Below are 11386 nucleotides of genomic sequence, written 5' to 3'. Positions count from 1 at the left end.
AAAACCTCGCAGTTACACTATGAATCAAGTACTGTTAGGTGGGGGGTGGAAAGTAAGATGAAGAAAGAGAATATGAAAGGAGGTACAGTAAATGGAACGGAAGTGGTTGCAGCTAGGAGCTGTAGGCACACTGCAAAGAACCTTAAGTTATGCCTACAGTGCACCGCATTAGGTCCACTGACGGCGCTACCACCCGACGGGGACTAGCTGAATATGCCTCCCAAATGCGATCTGTGGATCCCAAAACAAAAGCATCTGCTCCCGACCCCACTTAATTAAGTTCCCTCAACTAGCTAAGAATTTCCCATTCCTACAGAAGCTCCCTCTTTGTAACAAACACGTTTGCCTTCCCTTCAGACGAACGTGCAGCATGCCAATCTTGATTTCAAATAAAAGACAATAAGCTATCATGGGCTACCAGGCAACTGATTTGTCTCATCTACAGTTCTTGACGGCCATGGCGTAAGTTATTTTCAACAAATAAACTTGACCTATCTTGGATCCAAATGCAACAGTGAATCATAATTCAAACTGTTCAATGCAGTGATGACCTGTTTCTGTTCCCGTTTTAGCGTGACAAAGTTTGTTGTGATTACTTGGTTTGTTGTTTGTATGGTGTTTTTACGTTGCATGGAACCAGAGGTTATTCAGCAACGGGACCAATTGCTTTATGTGACTTCCGAACCACGTCGAGAGTGAACTTCTATCACCAGAAATACACATCTCTCACTCCTCAATGGAATGGCCGAGAATCGAACCCGCGACCACCGAGGAGAGAAGCAAACACCAAACTAACCACGCCACTGAGGCGCTCTGTAATTACTTGGAGCTTCGTAAAGTGCCAGTCTTCTTATCATTAATTTTTGTTCGGCTTGAGATCTGGTGTTAAAGTGAATAAACAGACTTTCTCGTCGACTGCTGCTAAAGAAAGGAGACAAAAAGGCATACTGTAAGTACATCGTAAGTCTTGGGAGTTCCTTCCCCGGAAGAACTTTGCTCATTACTAACTTTTATGGGCAATTTCATGCTTCCCAAAAGTATAAGGTACACACAAAAGGTATTGGATTTCTTTCAAGTTCTTGCTTCATCGAAATAATTCAGAATTTAAGGCGTTATTTTGTTTTGTTTGTTTGTTTTGACGTGAATTTACAAAGACGCGTCTAATTTCTGTCGTTACTCCATTATTCCCCCATTCAAATTTCACCTACACCACGGCGAGCTTTGCGTCCAATCTACAAAAAACATCTTCCTTTTCCTTACTCCGGGTTCCCTCAACTGCCTTGCATCGATTTCCTTTCGAGTTTAATTCTGATCATCCTACCTCACGGCCTTAACATTTCCCACCAGGCCTAATAATATTCGATAACATCCTCCCCAGACAACAACAGCCTCTCTCTCTCTCTCTCTCTCTCTCTCTCCTCACTCTCTCTCTCTCTCTCTCTCTTGTTTAAAGGCCACCGACGCTGATCGTGACTTTCTTCAACCCAAGGTATACACACTACACACGGATCCACCTACTCCTGCCCCTAAGCTGCTGCTGCTGCTGCTGCCCTCCACGTTTGCTTCCTCACCTCCAAGATACAACTTTCCTCTTCTCTCGAGGTTTCTCTCCCGTTCTCGCATACAGGTTCCTCCTGCATCCTGCGTTGAGTTGACTACGGAATTTAGGCCAAAGGCCAAGCTCTGGGACCTATGAGGTCATTCAGCGCTGACATGGAAATTGACAGTACTAAAAGGTTTGAAAGGCGTAACAGGAGAAAAACCTCGCAGTTGCACTGTGAATTAAGTGTTAGGAGAGCGTGGAAAGTAAGATGAAGACAGATACTGTAATATGGAAAGGAGGTACAGTAAAAGGAACGGTAGTGGTTGCAGCTAAGGGTCGATGGCATGCTGCAAAGTACCTTAGGTAATACCTACAGTATGAGGTCCACTGATGGCACTAGCAAACCGACCTCTCCCCCTCCCCCTCGGTCCTGCATCCTGGATTCTAAAATGAACTCTCTCTCTCTCTCTCTCTCTCTCTCTCTCTCTCTCTCTCTCTCTCTCTCTCTCTCTCCGACGAAATTTTATAAAACACAAGAATCACACAGGTCAGCATCCTCAAGAATCTATTGCATTGAAGGCGCCCTCTCCTCTCCCGAAATATGGTTGTAAAGGGCAATGGCAGCCAAGGTCTCTGGAACATTTCTCTCGCCATTTTTGGGATGTTTTGACGTCATGATGAAATGGCCGGTGTCCAGAGAAGCTATATTTCACCTTCCTGTCAAAGAAATGGTGGGTGGCCTGAGACCAGGAAAGGCAGGGAAAATGTCAGCCAAAATTTCTAGATAAACCAGAGCAAGTGAATATATTAATATTATCATCAGTATTATTATTATTATTATTATTATTATTATTATTATTATTATTATTATTATTATTATTATTATTATTATTATTATTATTACTTTTTTTAATTGATTATTTTGGTCTATCACAATCATCCCATTCGACTGGGTGGTTTTTATAGCGTGGGGTTCCGGGTTGCATCCTGCCTCCTTTTGGAGTCCATCACTGTTTCTTGTAGCACACTCTTCTGCCTGAGTCCTGAAGCTACGAAGCTACTTCGTCATGGAGTTTTTTCCAGGACCCTTTTCAGGGATGTTGGGATCGTGTCTAGTGCTCCTATGATTATGGACACAATTTTCACTGGCATATCCCATATCCTTCTTATTTTTATTTTCAGGTCTTGATACTTATCAATTTTCTCTCTTTGTCCCATGGTATTGCGACATCAATGAGTGATACTTTCTTTTTGATTTTGTCAATCAACGTCACGTCTGGTCTACTGGAACGTGTTACCTTTTCTGTTCTAATACCATAGTCCCAGAGGATCTTTGCCTGGTCGTTTTCTATCACTCCTTCAGGATAGTGTTCGTACCACTTATTACTGCAAACTAGCTGGTGTACCTTGCACATGATTCAGTGGAGGACTTTTGCTACCAAATATATATATAATATACATACATATATATATATATATAACTATATATATATATATATTATGTATGTATGTATGTATGTATGTATGTATGTATGTATATATATATGTATATATATATATATATATATATATATATATATATATATAGCGTGTGTTATGTTGATGTATGTATAAGGTATTGCATTAATACATTATATTATTTTGTATATACTTATGAAATTATACCATATCACCGGGATTCATATACATGCATTAAGCTACAAATATTCTTCAATATCCAGTTCGCTCTACCTCTGAATTAATATTTATTCATATAGTAGTAATTTTAATCGAAGGGGAAATTTTGTTGATGATAATTTCGTCCCCTCAAGGGATCGAACCAGCGGCCAGAGGAGAAATCTGGACTTCAGTGACTTATATTATCGACTCGCTTGTTGGCCGATTCGATAACGTCACTGAAGTCCAGATTTCTCCTCTATCTGTCCGCTGGTTCGAATCCACGGGAGGACGAAATTATTATCAACTAATCAACTCCCCTTCAGTTAACATATATGAAAATATATTAATTCCGAGGGCATTTGTAGCTTAATGCACATACACATTATTTATGTATTGTGGTGTTATACGAGATTAAATTTTTTATTCTTATAAAAATATCCACTGTCCTACTTATATACACATCTTGGTCACCAACTTTACTGATCATTACACAGCATAATTACACAAATACCGACTTTTAACTTCCATAAATCAGTTTTGATGGTTCGTTTATAAAACACACAAGTCTATTATTTCCCCCTCGTCATCATCATACAGCACTGGCATCAATAATATAAAACAAATAGTTTGACTTGCTTTGATAAATTATAATGTGATATCAAATCATGACTTGAAGGGTTTAGCAATCATCCCTTTAATGAATATCAACATTTTTCCCGCCCATGAAAGCCACTCACATTTTTTACATGTAAGCGAAAACAAGTAATTTATCAATGCACTCTTCTGTGCCCAGGGACACATGACAAGAGAAAAACCCAAAAAACCCACTTCTTACTTATCTAGGCCACACCAGTTAAAAAAAGAACAAGGACTACCAGTTTAAAGTCATGGAAAACGGAAGCGATGAGCGAGTTCCAAGTTGATGAACCAAAATACTTTGGGATCACATTGGTAGACAGGAGTTCCAAGACAACTGAAATTACACTTTGTCTCGCAATTATGAACATTTGTATCATACACTCACACTGTTAAGCCACTCCCATTTTGACGGTATACTTCCTCACAGTGATGGTAATATCCCCCCCCCCCCCTCTCTCTCTCTCTCTCTCTCTCTCTCTCTCTCTCTCTCGTTTAGTCTGACACACTCTACAGAGGTTTATTATTTCGAGATAATTTGTAGCAACTTGACACGAAATTCACTGCTTCATTGCCTAGATAAAAACAAAAAAAGGAATGCTCGATTTGTTGGGGAGGCCCCCATACATATCGCCCCCCCTCGTCCGATTTTGGGATTAATCGAACCCTGGCCATGCGATGAGTGAAGAACGTTAAACCAGTGCGCCGGAGCCCAGAAAGACTGCAAGAGAGCAACGATGAAATGAGAATTTCATATACAAATATGGCAGACAAAGAGTGCCCAATGGAAAGCCGAGACAAGAAGACTGACGCAGAGAACCAAGGCTGGCAAAGCGAACCATGGCGGTATTGCGAACTTCGGACGATAATAGGAATCAAGGAGACCAGCAACAATACGAATCGACGGCCACAGTGAGAACAACAGAAAATGATCGACTGATTGATTTAGGAATACTAACACTGGCGCCGCAACACGTAAGTTATTGACGCCGTAATAAAATTAAACGGGACAATAAAAAGATAAACTTCAAAATGAGTTTCATATAAGAAATATCTAAATACATAATTAAATGTATTATATATATATATATATATATATATATATGTATATATATATACATATATATATATATATATATATAGTATATATATATATTTATATATACTCATATATACTATATATGAGTATATATATATGTTTGCGTACATGTGTAGAAGATTTAAACATTTGTGAGGAGTGCCGCCCCCCTACAATTCTCCCCGAGAATTGTAGCTAGGATAAAATATTCTTTTCTGCTACGTCACCAGGAGGACAGGAACTTGTCTTAGGTTCCCAAGGCTGGAACATTCGACAAGCAAATGTCTCACCATCAAGGGCTATGAAAAATGACTAAGTATAAATTAAAAATACACAGACATCACCAACACTTCAGCTTGTACGCAAAAATGATTCATGGTGCCTAGAATCTTCTTTATGAAGAGTTTTGAGAACATGTAACCAGCCCTGGAAATACGACTTGGACAGGGTTACTGCAACACTCAAATTTGCTATGGAAATATATTCTACGCAGATCAGTGAAAGCCTACTAAGTGCCAACGAAGTACAAGGCGCTCAAATTAAACACGCTGTCACTGAAAAATGTTGGATATAAAGAAAGAGATAAGTAGGAATTGTTAAAATGAACCGATAAAAGTTAATATTGTAATAATGCAGAGTTTTGGAGAAAATGAAAAATGACTAATTGAATTGTCCACTTAAAAGGGCCCCACTAAAACATCGCCACTGACATCACATACAAAGGTCTGTGGTGGTTTAATTATACACTGATTTCAGGGATGAAGTTGATAACCTCTCGGCCACGCTCCCAACGATTGTCACGAGAGCTTACGTGATAAAAGGACCTGGCACTCACTGTGGTTTTCACTTATCCAGGTATTAAGATGCTTTACAGCTGCTAATCGAAGGAGACTTCCGGAGAAAAAGTGTCTTCTCTGGGAAACATTACTCGGTACGAAGGTAAAAAAAAAAAAAAAAAAAGTCCCCAACTCACACCAATGGTGGCACGTAATGTCTTACCATCGTAACTTGAAGGCAGCCCTTAAGAACAAAAATAAATAAATAAATAAATAAATAAATAAATAAATGGCGAGTAAGGATAACTGGAGGCTGTTCTTTCATACTCAATTTTCCTTCAATTACATAATAAGCCTAATTGTCTGGAAGGACAGCTAAACCACAGGCGTATCATGAATTAATTCTACCAGCGACCAACTGCTATTTCTCATTCCTGAAAACTATCTCTTACCAAGTCATTCTTTCATAAATGAAATCAACATTCTTCCAGTACGTACTAAACAAAACAAAAATTCTCAATCACTATACTAGCAAACATATGTACAGATATTATATATGATAAATTCGAAAAGTAACTAAATCTACGGGCATAATTGGCATAATCAGCCCCGTTTCAGGGAATCGCTTCTCATCCCCACCCCCTTCGGGAGAGGGGAGAGGTAAGATGAAACCGCATTATAAACCATCTTAGGTGTTCCCACTATAACCCTGCCAAGTTTCATGCCCATCGGACCAGCCGTTTGGCCGTGATTGAATGATAGACGGACGGACAGACAACACCCATTATAGTAAGATAGCAACATTTTTTTTTTCATTACTATAACGTTCAGAGATTCTTCCATTACAAAACACTGAAAACATATTCTTCCACCAATAAGCAAATTTTTTTATGTACTAAAACAACCACCAATTCTTTCAGTTACAAAAAAAAAAAAAAAAAACTTTCTTCCCTTACTGGAACCACTTTCTTCCTTTACTGAAAGACATGTACTTTCTCCCCTACTATAACGTTCAGAGTTTCTTCAATTACAAAACACTGAAAGCATATTCTTCTAACAATAAGCAAATTTTTTTTTTCAACTAAAACAACCACCAATTCTTTCAGTTACAAAAAAAAATCTTTCTTCCTTTACTGGAACCTCTTTCTCCCTTTACCGAAAGACATGTACTTTCTCCCCTACTATAACGTTCCGAGTTTCTTCAATTACAAAACACTGAAAGCATATTCTTCTAATATGCAAATTTTTTTTGTCAACTAAAACAACCACCAATTCTTTCAGTTACAAAAAAAAAAATCTTTCTTCCTTTACTGGAACCTCTTTCTGCCTTTACTGAAAGACATGTACTTTCTCCCCTTCTATAACGTTCTTCAATTCCAAACCCTGAAAGCATATTCTTCTAACAATGAGCAAATTTTTGTTTTTCGTCAACTAAAACAACCACCAATTCTTTCAGTTACAAAAAAAAAAAACTTTCTTCCTTTACTAGAACCTCTTTCTCCCTTTACCGACATGTACTTTCTCCCCTACTATGACGTTCTTCAATTCCAAACCCTGAAAGCATATTCTTCTAACAATAAGCAATTTTTTTTGTCAACTAAAATAACCACCAATTCTTTCAGTTACAAAATAATCTTTCTTCCTTTACTGGAACCTCTTTCTCCCTTTACCGAAAGACATGTACTTTCTCCCCTCGGCGAGATCCAAATTCGTCAAGCATCAGAACCCGTACTTGCATATATTCGAAAATCTTTCCCAATAGCTGGTAGGCACGATGCTCACATCAAGGAGCAGCGATGGAATTAATGAGCGTGAAGGCAGTGATCTCATATATATTTGCCAACATGAGCATACAGCTAAAGGACAGAGAGAGAGAGAGAGAGAGAGAGAGAGAGAGAAAAAAAAAATTATGTCTATTAAATTTGCGGTACACTGAAAACACCGTTATTGATAACAATTAATGTAAATATAAAATTATATAGAACGAAAAAGTACATTCTTCAAATCTTGGAGAGAGAGAGAGAGAGAGAGAGGAGAGAGAGAGAGAGAAGAGAGAGAGAGAAAATAAAGTCCATTAAATTTGTGGTACACTGAAAACACCGTGATTGATAACAATTTATGTAATTATAAAATTATATAGTTTGCTTAAGATAGTGAAAAAGTACATTCTTCATATCGTGTCGTGAGAGAGAGAGAGAGAGAGAGAGAGAGAGAGAGAGAGAGAGAGAGAGAGAGAGGGGGGGGGGGAGGCTTTTAGGTCAGTCATTTTCGATATTTGGCCGAAAAAAGAAAAAGCAAGTCACCTTATTTGTGATTTTCGATCCCTTTCCTTTTAAAAACCCGATTTGATATCAGATAAAAACCAAAAAACCAAAAACTTAAGAGTCACAGTCACGCTGCAAGCCACTTGCCTAATTCAAGCCTGGGATGACTCTTACATACCTCTATTAAACTTGCCGAGGTACCTCAAACCGCGAAGGGAAACATGTTAACATTGGCACCTGAAGATATTAAGGGCATACCTCGAGTCATCCACTCGAAAACGTCAAATACTGGGAAATATCAAAGCAAAATTATAAAACGTAGAGCACTAGAAATACTTTCTTTACACAATGTATACAGGCAAAATATGAAAATATCAACAGAAATTGTAATAAACATTGAAAAATAAAAAATAAAAAAACTATAAACGGGAATTCTGAAATGTAAATCTACTCCCGGACGTGAAGTAACTGGGAACAAAATGGAGAAAAAAAGCGGTTCTATCTCACCCTACTGAAAGTGGGAACATTATAGGAATTTAGGAAAACAACACGGATAAAATTGCAGATTGCGAAACTATTTTCTTTATCCCTGTGAAGAAACATCAAATAGAATGCTCCAATTTTAACATGAAAATAATTTTTGAAATCTTACATCTGAAAAACAGACTAATGAAACAACGGTCAGCAAAAGTCTTAAGTGAATATAACAATTGGAACTATTCTATACCGAACACCTTTTCGATGACCTCGACCTTTCCCTGGCACTGGTGCCACATCCCTTATTGACCTTGAGAATAACACGCCCTGAATTCTGCCCGATTCCGGTTTCTCAAACTCTAAACTTTATTGTTTTCCCTAATTACTAGAATAAAATAAAACTGTTATTGTTGTATTATTATTATTACGAGCTTCATGGTGCGCGCTACGCTGCGCTGGATCCCGGCGCTGCCCTTCATATCTCCCCTACCCTCCCGATCCCCTACCTACCCGACCCCATCCTGGAAGGACAAACAGGTTTGCAGGAGTCAAGTGGATGTGGCATGTCTCCCCTACCCTCCCGATCACCTACTTACCATCCCCTACCCCACCCAGGGCTAACAAACAAGAAAGACCTACTCAGATTTGATTATTATATAGATTATTACTATCATACTGACACATTCGCATGGAGTGAGTTAAAGGCGAGAATTTTAATAAACAGGAAAGAGAAAACCTAAGATGATTTTACGAACTAAACTCGAGAATAAACTCTACTGAAAATTCCATCTACATATAAAAACACTTATATGAGACAGGACGGACGTGAAGTGGAAGATTAAGTCAACGATAAAAATTCCCACTCATCAATACTGGTGACCTGTGCAGCAGATTTGAAAAACTACCTCATCACCTAGATTTTGAAACGTCAAGTCAAAAACTGCAGAGCTTTCGTGAACCGCCGACGTAAATTTTGTTTAAATTAGTATAAATGAATAATAAAATGTTTATACAAGAACTTTCGTATGAATACGGGAATCGCTTGTGAGGATGAGTCAGAAATGATGATTCATATAATCACTCACACAAACACACTCCCCGCACAAAGCTACGTGCCACCCTTCCTCTCTTTCCTCTTAATTTTTCCTCACAATTCCAACGCGCTTCTCATAACCCATTTCTTAGTATCGTAAATACCCAGTCAAGGGCAATTACTCAAAAGAATCCTATGTGATACATTATGCTTTGGAAGGTTGAGCTTGACCTTCGATCCAATAACTTACTATTAAAGAATGGATGGATGAAAAGAAAAAAAGAACTCTAGCGGTAAATTGCTCTCTTTTCAAATAAACTCCACTGTAGTATTGTAACAATGCACCTCTTGCATTGCGAAGGGAAAATATATCGATGATTCAAACCCAAAACTTTCATAGCATTATGATTTTCATTACATAAGGAGTTATATTGCGCTCAATCGCCTTTCAAATGGGACCAAGGGTCATAATTGACTTAAAATTCCATTTAAGACTAATACTCTCAAAGCTTTGCTTCTCAGTGAAAATAAACTCTGAATCTATAATAAAATCCCTACCCCTCAAGTCATTAGGAATATCCCAAACTATGACGTCAGCGATTTTCAATTCTTTTTCAACAGATCGTTAGAATTGCAGGTTCATTTCAGAGTCACGGTTATGTAACTCGTAAGTTATAAGAAATTTGTTCATATGCTCTACAGCCCAAAAAAAAAAAAAAAAGTGCTATTGTCATTTTTTCTTACTGTAGAATGAAAACAGATGCGCGACCTTATTAGTCACGATAAGGTCACCTTTATTGCAATTGTATGTTTGCAAGGGCAAAAAAAATCTGTCAAATTAAGTGTAGAATACGAGATTTCATCTCTTTGCCAAAATGCAACACTTGCTTCAGGCGTGTCCTTATGCAGCCAGAATATTCAACGTATCTGGTGGCAAAGCGATGGAAATTCATGCAAGTATGAGGGGTCGAAGGCTGTGCTGACCTGGAAGGTTTCTTTAACACTAACGCCTCGAAGGGAAAGAAGGGACGGTTCTCCAGAGGGAAAGGAAGAGGGACAAGAGGATGGGGAGGAGAGAAGCGGAGGGGGTGGGGGGGGTTGCAGGGGGGGGGGGGGAAAGCTAAAGGATGTCTAAGTGGGAATGTAATCGTCAGAGAAGCATCCTGGTCACGCTTCGTGGACTCATTCGTGACTAACTCAGTAAGGTTGGGTGTCGAACACGATTCCCCCCCTACACCCCACCCCACCCCCACCCCCGCGCCTCATCCGACCCACAATCATCACCTATGTGTCCTTTTTTGCCTCGACCCAGCACCCGCCCAAAACCCTCTTCCTGACACAGACAAATATATCACAAAGTATTCCCAATTGCGGAAAAACGCAAATTTTTTTGTATTTTTTATTTGTCTGGGTGTATCAGCATCGTGGCAAGTTACCTTGCAGAGGTCTTAACAAAGGTTACGTTATTGCACTCACTTCTTATGTCAGACTAATTAATTTTGGTCACAAATAATAAACCAATAAAAAATATAAAGCCCTGTAATGCTTCCCCGATATTTTGTAGATGAAAATTTACCAATTCTTTCATTCCTTAAGCAATGACAATGAAGAGACTTTGAGCCTCAAAGTTCCTTTAAGTTATTGATAATGATGCTTTTCAAAAATTCGATTCATGATTAAAATTAAGTAGAAAAATTTAAAATAAAATTCAAGTTCAGGTTTGCTTGAATATTATTTTGGCAGAACAAGATCTCATTCTACAAAGGAACAAAGAGCTGTCCGATATAACCTAGCTCTGCAAGTCGCATAAAATCTGAGAGTAACAGCCCCTTATTAACAATAAAATTTGTGAACAGCAGCACATCAATAAAAATAAACGCTGTGAACAACAGCCACACATTAAAAATAACTGTGTTGAGG

General features: G+C 38.4%; 1 protein-coding gene across 8 annotated transcripts in view; it reads right to left on the bottom strand.

Moving 5' to 3' along the window:
- LOC135203197 (unconventional myosin-Va-like) overlaps positions 1-11386 on the bottom strand; it is a 354286-nt gene that overhangs the window by 259658 nt on the left and 83242 nt on the right. The window lies entirely within an intron of this gene.

This window comes from Macrobrachium nipponense, chromosome 33, assembly GCF_015104395.2.
Source record: "Macrobrachium nipponense isolate FS-2020 chromosome 33, ASM1510439v2, whole genome shotgun sequence".
Lineage (NCBI taxonomy): Eukaryota > Metazoa > Arthropoda > Malacostraca > Decapoda > Palaemonidae > Macrobrachium > Macrobrachium nipponense.
The sequence above is the reverse complement of the archived record's forward strand: the minus strand, read 5'-3'. Positions and strand labels throughout refer to the sequence as shown.